The sequence below is a fragment of the Indicator indicator genome, chromosome 26 (assembly GCF_027791375.1).
Source record: "Indicator indicator isolate 239-I01 chromosome 26, UM_Iind_1.1, whole genome shotgun sequence".
Taxonomy (NCBI): domain Eukaryota; kingdom Metazoa; phylum Chordata; class Aves; order Piciformes; family Indicatoridae; genus Indicator; species Indicator indicator.
Window position 1 is genome coordinate 13,510,643 of NC_072035.1, and position 13,310 is coordinate 13,523,952.

Sequence of the window (13,310 nt, forward strand, 5' to 3'; positions counted from 1 at the left end):
TTTGGAGCAGGGATGCTTTGCCAACACTGTCTGGAAATCCCCTCTCTTACAAGACCCTACAACGTGTTTTGAAGATGTTTCTCCAAGAACATCAGCAACATGGCTGGGTAAGATCATTCCTGTGCTGCAGGCAGGAGAACAGAAGCTGAACAGGGATCTCAGAGGCTTCAGGTGAAGTGCAAACCTCCACCAAGACAGCTGGGTGCTCCCTGAAACCAAGGACTTGCTGAAATACCTAAAGATCAATCAACACAGCAGCACCTCACAAAGTGCCACCAGGCTCAGAGGAGCCACAAGCAGAGCCCAGATTCCACCACAAGCTTTCTTCTTTGAGGCAATAACCATTGGACCGAGTTGGCTTTGAGGTACCCTACTCACCAGCCCCACATCATTATGCTGGAGCAAGGACAGATCCTTAAATCCTACTAACAGGCACACCTGGCCACTTGGACATGGAGGAGGAGCCCTGACTCTCCAATTACACCCCTTGGAGAGGACTGCAGCAGCTCAGAACTTATTTACAACGTTTAACAATACCAATTACATAAACCTACTCCCAGCAGGGAGCTTTCATCCAAACCACTGCTGTGGTGGCTGCCAGAAACATCAACAACCAAGCTGCAGTGGAGGGGAAACTCACCCAGGAGCTCAAACCCAAACAAATGCCTCTCACATTGTGCCATGAAAGCTTTCCAAACCTCGGGCACTGGTGGCTTGCCAAGGAGAGCCTATTCCAAAGGTGGGGTTTCTTCCCCTGGAACCCCAGCAGCTCCTCCCCACATGGTTTTCCACCCACTTGGGCTGGCTGACCAGGCAGCTTTTTCTTCAGAACTGAAGCCCAGGCTGTGCACAAGGAACCAAAGGGAGCTGGACTGGGTAGAAGCTGAGACTTATCCCTCAAATACTCAGGACCACAATGGAAGCCAGGGTAGGAGGTGGGCTTCAGAGGACCTCTTTTGCCTGTGGACATCCAGCACTAACCTTTCTACCCCAGCAGCTCTTCCTGGAGGCTTCTCATGAAGGTCAGGGCAACGTAGCTGGGGAGGGGTCTGGAACACAAACCCTGTGAGGAGAGGCTGAGGGAGCTGGGGGTGTTTAGCCTGGAGAAGAGGAGGCTCAGGGAGACCTCATTGCTGTCTACAACTACCTGAAGGGAGGTTGTAGCCAGGTGGGGGTTGGGCTCTTCTCCCAGGCAAGCAGCAGCAGAAGAAGAGGACACAGTCTCAAGTTGTGCCAGGGGAGGTCTAGGCTGGAGATTAGGAGGAAGTTCTTCACAGAGAGGGTGACTGAACATTGGAATGGGCTGCCCAGGGAGGTGGTGGAGTCACTGTCCCTGGAGATGTTCAAGAGAAGCCTGGATGAGGCACTTGGTGCCATGGTCTAGGTGATTGCTTAGGGTTGGGTGATAGGTTGGACTGGATGATCTTGGAGGTCTCTTCCAACCTGGTTGATTCTATGATTCAAGATCTACAGCCTTCAGATCTCATGGTTGACCTTCAAATCTTCTAAGCTCTAGGGGATATCTGAGCCCTACCAGATCCTGGGTTTGAGCTCCCTGCTCCTGCCACACTCCACCTTCACACAGCAGTCCTCAAGGAAACAGTACCAGCATGACACCCCAAAGATGCACCTCCACCCTCTTGTCCTTCTGAGGAGGCAATCTGCTGGGAGCCAACACATGGACCTTGCCCTTAGCTCTCCTCCCTCATGAGAGGCTGCTGTCAGGGTTGGCTGGTTCCTTCTTCCTCAGCTCCAACACCACCACCACTGCCCAAGCCACCCAGAAACGACAAAGCCTTCGTGTGTCCAGTGGTGAACCTGTGACCTGTGATGGAGGAGAAGGAGGAACACACCATGGCATGATGCCACATGGTGTTCCCTGGGGCTTTTTGGAGGATGTAGAGACTGCTTGCACAGTTTCTCCCTGCTGAGGTGGGGCAAGAAATGGAAATCCCCATGGGATATGGGATTAGATTTGCATGGGGGCTTCTCACACTAAATCCTCACAGTAGCTCACATCAACATCAGACCCTTGTTCTGTGGAGGACCAGACCAACACTAAGAAGCCATCTCTAGCCCAGATAATTCTCACCTAAATCAAGATTTTCTCAGTGGGTAGCTAAGGTGAGGAAAGTTTATCCACCTGATTATCATTTCATCAGTTAAAAACAATTTCTTTCCACAAAGAAGCTGCAGGCCTGAAAAGGCAACACTGGGGATGCTGCAGAGACGTGGTGCTGAGGGACATGGTTCAGCACCAGGCTTGGCAGAGTTAGAGAAAGGCAGGACTGGAGGATCTTAAAGGTCTTTTCCAACCAAAACGATCCTATGAGTGTCAGCATAGGTGGGGTCAGCATCCCACATTCCCACCATGCACCAAATGCCTTTCAAACTGTGTTTCCCAAGGGACACACAACAAACTCCATGGCTGGAGAGAGGACCAGGAGCAGTGTTCTGAAGGAGACAGAGCAGAGAGCCACGCTGCAGAGGGAACAGGTTGGAGACACTGAGTTTCCAAACAGCAGTTCCCAGGAGGTATCTCAATGACTTCTCTCCAGACTGAAATATTTCCATTTCAGTCAAAACATGTTGGGTGCTATTTTTGCCAAAAAATCAACTAGTTGAGGAGGGAGAGGAAGGAAAGTATTTTGTAACTCAATGCCTAAAATATTCCCTGTCCTTCACTTCACCATTTTTCCCCACACAAAGGCAGTTGCTGCTGTATCTCTCTTTTATTTTCTTTCCTCCCCCCCTTTTTTTTTTTCTCTTTTTTTTTTTTTTAAGTGCTGAGCTCCAATAAAGATCTAACTTTGGTACCTTGTAAAGCAACAACCACCCTGAAACACTTCAGCTGCTTCCTGAGCTCACTCCATGTGCCCTGTTGCACAGCTACCCACTTGAGTTTGCTTTTAAATGCCTACCCAAATTCTACTTCTTTTGGTGCCTAAAAGTCACTATGCCCCAAAATAGTGGGTCATAATCCACAGTTCAATGGAACTAAAGATTTTGGTCACCTCAGGCACAGAAAAAAAAAATAAAAAATAAAAGAACAGTAGGAAGTCCAAAAAAATAGTAGGAAGGGTGAAAAAGAAATGTTCAAGTTTGACTTTAGGCTGAAGGAAATGGAGAAAAGAAGGCTGAGGGGAGACATCATTGACCTACAACTCCCTGAATGGAGGTTGGAGTGAGGTGGGGGTTGGCCTCTTCTCCCTAGTCTCAGGTGATAGAAGAAGAGGAAATGGCCTGGAATTGTGCCAGGGGAGGTTTACGTTGGAGATTAGGAAAAGTTTCTTTGCTGCAAGAGTGGTCAGGGATGAGAAGAGGCTGCCCAGGGAGGTGGAGTCACCATCCCTGGAGGTGTTCATGGCACTTTGGGACATGGCTTGATGGCCATGGTGGGGTTGGGTTGATGGTTGGGCTTGATAACCTTAGAGGTCTTTGCCAACTGAAACAATTCTATGATTCTATGACTCACATATGGAATGTAGGAAATTGTCCATCCAACAAGGACAAAACTTGTTGCTGGGCCAGAGTGGGAGTGAGTTTTACATGGGCTACTTTTTTTTTTTTTTTAATTAAAAACTTTAAAATTAGAAGGAAGAAAAGCAACAAAGGAAAGGTTGAGTTGGGAAAAGAATGTAGAGGAAGGAAGCTCTCCCTGGTCTATTTAAGGTCTGCTAGAGGCTCATGATGAGTATTCAGTTACCATAGTTGGTGGATTACAACAGCAGAAGGGGACAGGAGGAGGGAGCTGCATTACACAGGGTGCTGGAGAGTCTCTGCACCAGCAGGCTTCCAGCTGAAGGGCCACCAGCAGAGGATATTACTTTGGTTTTCATTAAAGCTTGGGGGAAGAAATCAGGGATGAAGTCCAAGTCTATTATGAAGGCACTCAGGCCTGAATTCTGGACTCTGTTCTTCACTCCCACCTGGCTAGATCTTTTCCAGACCCATAGGAGCAGACACTGGCTCTCCATAACCATTTCCTAACAGCACACATGTTCCTCTTTAGAGCTCATCATATAACCCTGAACCCACAGGCCAGACCTTACAAGTGAATCCTTCCTGCATTTCCCAAGCATTTCCACCCTGATCAGACTCCTGCCAGCTGGAATTAGCAAACTTGGTCTCATTTTCCCTCCTGACATCTTTCCTCATTCACAGAATCACTGAATGGTAGAGGTTGGAAGGGACCTCTGAAGATCACTGAGTCCAACCCCCTCTGCCAGAACAAAATCACCTAAGGGCAGGTCACAACAGGAAGACATCCAGGTGGCCTTTGAAAGCCCCCCACCACCTCTCTGTGCAGCCTCTTCCAGTGCTCTGGATTCCCTGGCCAAGTGATGTCCTCACCATGACAGAGTCAGGAACTCTGTGAGATCATTTATACCACAAATTCACATCTAGCAGAGAATTCAAAGGAACACATTCAAGAGGGATTGGTAATCTCAGAGCTGGAAACCTTGTTGGCCTCCAACAAACCAATAACTGTGGAAACATTCTAAACATAGACCTTCAGAGAGTTACATCCAGCTCACTCTCCTGCTTATCACCACGTTGGAAGACACTCATAATTTTCTGTGTATTTTCATGTGCAGGCTTGAAAGTTTCCTACTCTTCCAGCCAACGTGCAGTAAAGGCAGCTGCCAGACAAAAAGGAACAAAAAAAAATCTTGTTCAAAAGCCCTTGGAAGACCTCTTTGTTCAGAACCTCTTTCTAACTTCAGTGTTGAAGCATCCAACCCCCTGCTGACCTTCAGCAAATGATTGGAGAAGATGCTTCTGATGTTTCTGCAACAAAGCATCAGAACACACCACCTTCCAGAGCTGCTGTGGCTGTAACAAGACTTCAAAAGACTTTTTGAGTGGCAGGTCCCCAAAGATCACACTGATATCTGGTTGAGGTCAAGGTGAGGCATGACCCCAGGTTGTGAAAGTTTGGGCTGGAGAAGAGAAGGCTCTAGGGAGACCTTATAGTGGCAATTTCAGTGCCTAGGGGTGCTCCAGGAGAGCTGGGGAGGGACTTTTAAAAGGGCTTGTCATGATAGGATGAGGGGGAAGGGATTGAAGCTTGAGGAGGGCAGGTTTAGACTGGAGATTAGGAAGAAATTCTTTCCAGTGAGGGTGGTAAGGCATTGGAACAGGTTGCCCAGGGAGGTTGTGGATGCCCCAAGGCCGGGTTTGGCAAGGCAACCCTGCCCATGGTGGGGTGGGTTGGAACTAGATGATCTTTAAGTTCCCTTCTGACCCAGAGCATTCTGTGAGATGGAAAAGGATTTCCCCATGGTTATCTGCTGCCACATTTTTAGAGCATCCTTTGGAGCTCAGAGCTGGGCACCATCTAGATCTTCCCAAGGGCAATTCCTAGTCCAAAAGCTGACCAAGGGTCTATCAGTGGCCAAACACAGTGATTTCTCCTCCCTCTTTCCAAATTGCCAGGAGGTTTTAACTCCTCCTTGGTCAGTCACTCCAAAAGGATGGATATTTGCTGTCCCATCAGTCTTTTCCCCTCCTCCTGCCCAGCACCCGTGGATAGAAAGGTGCAGCATCAGACCCCAATTCCAGATGTGCAAATACAACTCAAAGGCATTTGGGTTTATATTTCCCAGGCCACCAATTGTTGTCCTTCCTGCTGAGACTGGAGAGTAGGAAACAAATGGAAATCAGCCATAGCAGATACGGAAAGAGGAAGGGGAGGGGGGAGGAAAAAAAAAAAAAAGTGCCTGGAATAAATTCACCATCTCCCAGGAAAAAAAAATAATAAACCAGAAAACAATTGTCAATTGTCAGCATGCATTCATTGCAGCTTATTTCCAGCACAAATAAAATGGAACCACTCTCAGGAGACTGTCTGGAGGCTCTGAATGGATAAACTACAGCAGGAAAGGACTTGGTGGGAGAGGAACTGCTGAGAGCTTCCTTCAGGCTTACCCTCAGAGCAAATATGAGCTCTCCCTGCATGGGGATTGCAGGCCAGCCCCACAGCAAATAATACCCTAGACAGGATGTCTAATAACAGGAGTCAAAATACTCACTGAGAGTTATGGGAGGCTGTTCACTGCAGTGTTCTCCACCAACATATCAGATGTCCTGACCTTCTTGCCAGAACATGAAGGTGTCCAACAGCCCTGCTTTGGGTGGCTGCACAGTCTGGTAACTAACAACCATCACTCTGCTGAGCAGCACAGCCCAACCAGATCCCTGCAACAGGCCCAAGAACCAGCAGTGCAAAGAACCAGCCAGAGGTCTAGGGCTACCTCCAGGCAAATAAAAAGCTAAATTTCTGGAGACACATCCCACTGTTTGTGCTGGAGTAAGAGGAACAGGAGAGGAGATGGAAGAATGCATGCTGGCCATTCAGCAGCATCCTTTAGTACTGGGCTGAGCTCCTGCAGAATGGGTCCTGCTGGAGGGATTTCCAAAGAACCATAGAATAATTAAGGTTGGAAAAGACCTCTAGGATCATCAGGTCCAACCCTGAGCCACTAAACCTTGTCCCACAGAGCCACATCCACACGTCTCTTGAACACCCCCAGGGATGGTGACTTCACCACCTCCCTGGGCAGCCTGTTCCAATGCCTGACCACACTTGCAGCAAAGAGATTTTTCCTAATCTCCAACCCAAACCTCCCTCGGTGCAATTTGAGGCCATTTCATCTCATTCTATTGCTTGATACTAGGAGAAGAGACCAAAATCCACCTCACTCCAAACCCCTTTCAGGAAGTTGTAGAGAGCAATGAGCTCTCCCTCTCAGCCTCCTTTTCTCCAGACTAATCAACCCCAGTTCCCTCAGATGTTCCCTCACCAGATCTGTTCTCCAGACCCTTCACCAACTTTGTTGCCCTTCTCTGGGCGCTCAAGGGGCACTGGAAGAAACTGCAGCTGCCCTGTGTTTCTAGAACTAACTTAACTCACTTTAAAAGCTCTGTGAATATCCCCCAGTGAAGGTCATCAGAGCCTTATTTTGGATTCCACCTGACCTCCAGCAAATCCTATAGAATACAGTTCAAGCCTACAGCCCACTGGGGTTTTAACCAGGGAAATTTCCTTGGGAATGGCTTGCTGGAAGCAGGCATCATCTCTCCAACAGATGTTGTAACTCTAAGTTTCACATTGAAAACATTCCAGACAGGAAGTGGCTCTTGGGAGACTTCAGTGAGAGGATATGGGAAGAAGTCACCATCCCTGGAAGTGTTGAAAAACCACATAGAGGTGGCACTTCAGGACATGGTTTAATGGCCATAGTGGTCTTAGGTTGATGGTTGAACTCCATCTTAGAGGCCTTTTCCAACTGAAACAACTCTAAGGAATTTGATGTGAAGTTGCAATGAGCAGACACAAGAGGAGCAAAGTCAATTGCAGTGGAGCTCTTGCATTTGTCAGGCCAGTGTCTGTCAGTCCAGCACAATGTTAGCATGCCAGGGTGGAAAAAAGCTTTTTGGAGCCTAGAGGCTCATCCATCTATTCTACTGGCACCCCAAGAGGCACCACCTTCTCCCTTATGCCAGCTCTCTGTCTGGGTGCTGATTTTGAGGCCTTTGTGTCTGGCCCAGTTTCTGTTGTCAGTTACACCAGGAAATCTTTGGAATAATTCCTTTGGAGCCAGGAAGATTACTGTGGACTCATGCCAAAGGCAACAAACTCTGGCTCATGATCTTTGAGAGAGAAAAATATACACAACATCAAATTACACTGCCAGTCTTCTGCAGCAAGTGGATCAGTTTGGATCTTGGTCTCACCTTGAAAGGGACCAAGACACCAATCAAGGGAGCTCAGAGCCACCCTTTCACATAATCATCTTTCCTCTCAAAAGCCTTCCCAATAAGAAGCTTCAAGGACCAAATTCCATTAATTTCTCAAAAGAGTAACCAGGAACTGAGACTTCCAGAAGCTCTTCAGCACCTGGAACAAGCTCTGAAGAGTCTGGTCTGCTGAGGACTGGCAGAGGGAACTGGAGTTCCTTAATCTGGCTGAGAGGAGACCTCATTGCTCTCTACAACTCACTGAAAGGAGGCTGCAGTGAGGTGGAGGTAGGTCTCTTCTCCCTAGGATCAGATGATAGGATGAGAGGAAGTGGCCTCAAATTGTGCCAGGGGAAGTTTAGGTTGGAGATGAGGAAAATTTCTTTGCTGCAAGAGCGGTCAGGGGTTGGAACAGGCTGCCCAGGGAGGTGGTGCAGTCCCCATCCCTGGAGGTGTTCAAGAAACCTGTGGATGTGGCACTTTAGGACACGGTTTCATGGCCATGGTGGTGTTAGGTCAATGGTTGGACTCATTGGTCTGAGATGCCTTTTCCAACCAAAAACAATTCTGTGATTCCTATGAAGACAATGGGAATTGTAGATGATCAGCAAAACTTGGTTGAAGGGTTGAACCAAATTGCAGACTCACAAACACTTCACCCCTGCTGAATTTTGGCACTGACATACTTAAAAAGTGCTGAAAGCTCAGACTTGCCTGCAACCCCCTGAGCCCCACAATAGCTCTGGTTTATTAACTCAGCTCTGTTGATGAGAGTTTGAAGGGAAAAGCCCTACACTAGCATCTGTAATGGAGATCTCATCAACTCTCTGCATAAGCTTCATCCTCTGCAGATTTCTACTGCAGGCTTTCATTGAATCAGAGAATTGTTTTGGCTGGAAAAGACCTCCAAGATCATCAAGTCCAACCATCAACCTAACACCACTGTGGCCATTAAACCATGTCCCAAAGTGCCATCTCCACACATTTCTTGAAAACCTATTCCAACGCCTGACCACTCTTGCAGCAAAGAAATTTATCCTCATCTCCAACCTAAACCTCCCCTGGCAAAACTTGAGGCCATTTCCTCTTCTCTCACCTGATACTCAGGAGAAGAGACCAACCCCACTTCCCTCCAACCTCTTTTCAGGGAGGTGTGGAGAGCAATAAGCTGTCTCACCAGCCTCCTTTTCTCTAGGCTACACAACCTCAGTTCCCTCAGCTGTACCTCACCAGCCCTGTTCTCCAGACCTTTCACCAGCTTTGTTGCCCTTCTCTAGATATGCTCCAGCACCTCAATGCCCTTCTTGGGTTGAGGGACCCAAAACTGAACCAAGTGTTTGAGGTATGGCCTCTGCAGTGCTGAGTACAATGAGCCAACCCCTGCCCTGGTCCTCTTAGCTGTACTACTGCTGCTCCAAGGCAGGAAGCTGTTGGCTTTCTTGGCCACCTGGGCACACCATCTTTACCAGGGCTCAGACATCAAAGGCATTGGGATGTAGGGGAGTGAGCAGAGGGACACATTTTGGCCATGGCTAGGATTGGCCTTCCCCAAAAAGGGGATGTCAGAAGCCAGCTCACACACCCAGCTGGGTTAGCAATGCCTCTCATGCTTTGGGGTTTGCCTGCCCCAGGGCTGCTCCTAGCTGGAAGACTCCCTCTGCAGGGAAGTCAGAAACATTTGAGATAGTAATAAAGCAAGCACAGGGGTGCTGAGGCTTTCCTCAGCATGAAAGACTCATTCCCTCCACAGCTCTACCCCTTAATGAGATGATCAGGGACCTGAGGAACAGCAGGTCACCAATTCCCAGTCCAAAAGGCTCAGCACTGTTTTGAAAAAGTTTGGGTTTTCCAGCTGTGGTGTTTTGTTTTGTTGGGTTGTGGGTTTGGGTTTTTTTCCCCTATAATGAAGTTTGGTTGTTTTTTTTCCCCTATAATGAACAGCACTGAAAATAGGTCCCATCATATACTCCAAGGGCATCATTAGACATCCCCACCCTAAAGCCAAGGTGGGCTTATACCTGCCAGTGAGGAAAGAGCCCATCCAAGGGCATCATTAGACATCCCCACCCTAAAGCCAAGGTGGGCTTATACCTGCCAGTGAGGAAGGAGCCCATCCAAGGGCATCATTAGACATCCCCACCCTAAAGCCAAGGTGGGCTTATACCTGCCAGTGAGGAAGGAGCCAATCAGTGGGACACAAATTCACATAGGTAAACACATATTAAAAAAAAAAAAAAATCTTAGAATCCTAGAAGTGGTTTTGTTGGAAAACACCTTGAAGATCATCAACTTAAGACCACCATGGCCATTAAACCATGTCCTAAACTGCCATCTCCACAGGTTTCTTGAATACCTCCAGGGATGGGGACTCCACCACCTCCCTGGGCAGCCTCTTCCAATCCCTGACCACTCTTGCAGCAAAGAGATTTTTCCTCATCTCCAACCTAAACATCCCCTGGCACAATTTGAGGCCACTTCCTCTCATCCTATCACCTGATCCTAGGGAGAAGAGACCAACCCCCACCCCACTCCAACCTCCATTCAAGGAATTGTTCAGAGCAATGTGGTCTCCCCTCAGCCTCCTCTTCTCCAGACTGAACAACCCCAGTTCCCTCAGCTGCTGCTCAACAGATTTATTCTCCAGACCCTTCACCAGCTTTGTTGCCCTTCTCTGGACAAGATCCAGCACTCCACTATCCTTCTTGGAGTGAGGGGCCCAAAACTGAAGCCAGCATTCACAGTCTGGCTCCACAATGTATATATTTATATCTATAAAGAAATACATAAACATGTTTTTCCATATTATATACATTCTTATGTATTTGGATGTATTTCATGAGTTTATATATTTGTGTTTGTATTTTTTATGTATTTATGCCACCTAAATGTTTGCATTTAGGCATTAAAACACATTTTTGTATGTATTCAATTAGAGTTTAACATCCATCTACATGCCAGACCCATATAAATCCACAAAGGTGGCTCATGCTTCTCCAACACACTCAACCCTGAATGCTTCTTTATCTTATACATATGCCATATTTTTCATAAATATATACATAATTTATTTTATATGTGTTTTCCTATATTTTTTTATGTATATAGAGTTGTGTATAGTCAGACACATATAAAAACCACAACGGTGGGCACCTATTTGTCTCCTATTTTCAACCTTGAATGGGTCTTTCTTTGACTATAATAACCTTATAGAGCCATTAAGGTCCACCAAAGACCTCCTCAGCTCAGCAGGTCCACCCAAGACCTCCTCAGCTCAGCAGGTCCACCCAAGACCTCCTCAGCTCAGCAGGTCCACCCAAGACCTCCTCAGCTCAGTAGGTCCACCCAAGACCTCCTCAGCTCAGCAGGTCCACCCAAGACCTCCTCAGCTCAGCAGGTCCACCCAAGACCTCCTCAGCTCAGCAGGTCCACCCAAGACCTCCTCAGCTCAGCAGGTCCATCAAGTCCATCCTGCTCTCCCTCCAAAACAACAACAACAAAAAAGAAACAAACTCCACACTCTTGTACAGAGTCATTTCTATGCTCTTTGGAGAGAGGAGAAGTCACTAAGGAAGAGAGCATCACAAATTATCCTGTAAAGCCAAGGCTGTGGATTTTAACCCTTTCCACCCCACCAAGTCTATTTCTATATTCCAAGTGTTTCTGTTCCTTCTAGCAGCAACCACAGACCCACAGAAAAATGCCAAGCAATTTTTAGCACCAGCTCAGAGTGGCTAGATGCCATGCTCTTCCTATGGCATGAAGCCCTTCTCATAGTCCTCACTGTTCTACCTCCTCCCTTCCATCCACCTCCCCTCAAAAAAAAAAAAAAAAAAAAAAAAAATAAACCCATGATGAATGTAAACTTTCAAGTCTTTCCATTGACCCTAATGAAAGGGTAGCTTAGCTCCAAAATTCTTCAGAGGACATCATCACTGAAGGTCCAGTAGAGGCTGGGAGGCTGGCATGGGAGGGGGGAAACTATTTCAAGGGGCAGTGCACCCATAAATAAATAAATATTGACATAGCATGCCAGGATCTGTGCTGTCCTTGGGAAAGGGCAGGCAGGGAACACAGGCCACATTCAGAAGATCAGAGAGGTGATTTAGATTGAGGAGACTAAATCTTATAGATGCATATTTCTTTTTTTCATACATATATATATGTATATTGGCTCTTTTAGGTCTGAGCCTGAAAAGGTTTGTACCCAAGAGGATGTTTGCCAACTGGGCAGGCTTAGGGTGGGAGCATTCACAGGGTTGCAGGCATTATTTGGTGCCCATCAGCACAGCTTGCATGGCCACAGAGAGCCATGCTTGGGTCACCAAGTGTGGCAAACAGAAGTCACTCCTGCATCTACTCCAGGGAGACCTCATCTGGAATATTGTGTCCAGTTCTGGGCTCCCCAGTTCAAGAAAGACAGGGAACTACTGGGAAGAGTCCAACAGATGCTACAGGGATGATTAAGGGACTGGAACAAGTTCTTGTGGGCAAAGGCTGAGAGACCTGGAGCTGAAGAGCAGCCTGAGAGGGGACCTGACTAACATATACAAATACCTGAAAGGTGAGTATCAAGAAGAAGGGGCCAGACTGTTTTGCAGTGGTGTCCAGTGACAGGATGATGGCCAATGGACACAAACTGGAATGCAGGAAGTTCCACCTCAAGATGAGGAAAAACTTCTTTACTGTGAGGGTGCTGGAGCCCTGGAACAGGCTGCCCAGAGTCTCCTTTTCTGGAGATTTTCAAAACCCATCTGGGCATTGTGGTCCTGGGTAACCTGCTCTGGGTGACTCTGCCTTGGCAGGGGAGGTTGGACTGGATGATCTCCAGAGGTCCCTTCCAACTCCTACCATTCTATGATTCTCTGACCTGCACCAGTGTCTGCTCTCCAGCCTGCAGTGACCACCTACAGCCAGCTCCCAAGGGGGTGCTGGGCAGAGTCCTCCCAGCAGAAGGTCACAACACAGGTCCCTACAGCTGAGAAGCAGCTCTGCTGGTCCCAGAGAAAAGGGACCTGAGTCAGCCCTGCCCTCCTGGATGGAAAATGCTATATTGAGCACCTACATCTGTCTTAGATATAATCATGGGTATGGCACAGCTCCTGCAAAACATTTGCACCAGGAAGCAACTTGACACATGGACAACGTTCCAAGTGAAATGAAAGGCATGAAGCTCATTACTGGCAGGACCTGACATTCAGAAAAGGACTTCAAACAGGATTTAGGTTTGGTTTTCAGCTTAAAGTACTTACATCCAAAACTGAGGTTCAGAAAGACCTCTTCAGCCACCTGGTCCTGGAGATTCCAACATTTTCTCATACCTTCCTTGTTTAACCTGAAACCACCACATATCTGCACTACTCTGCACATCCAGAGCTAACCAGGTAAACACTCTCCCTCCTGCCAAAGACCCTCTGAAAGCCAGAAACTAGTACAACACACATCTCCACACCAAGATCTTCAGAGGCATCTGGAGCATCCTTAACAAACCTGCTCCCAGAACCAGGCTGTGAGCTTTGTCTTTGAAGAACTGCCACCAGGAACCTGAGGCCCAGAGCTTCTCAGAGCTA

At 47.6% G+C, this 13,310-nt stretch overlaps 1 protein-coding gene across 1 annotated transcript in view; it reads right to left on the minus strand.

The window, feature by feature from the left end:
• The window catches only part of TBX5 (T-box transcription factor 5), a 48,944-nt gene that overhangs the window by 12,845 nt on the left and 22,789 nt on the right, over positions 1-13,310 (minus strand). The window lies entirely within an intron of this gene.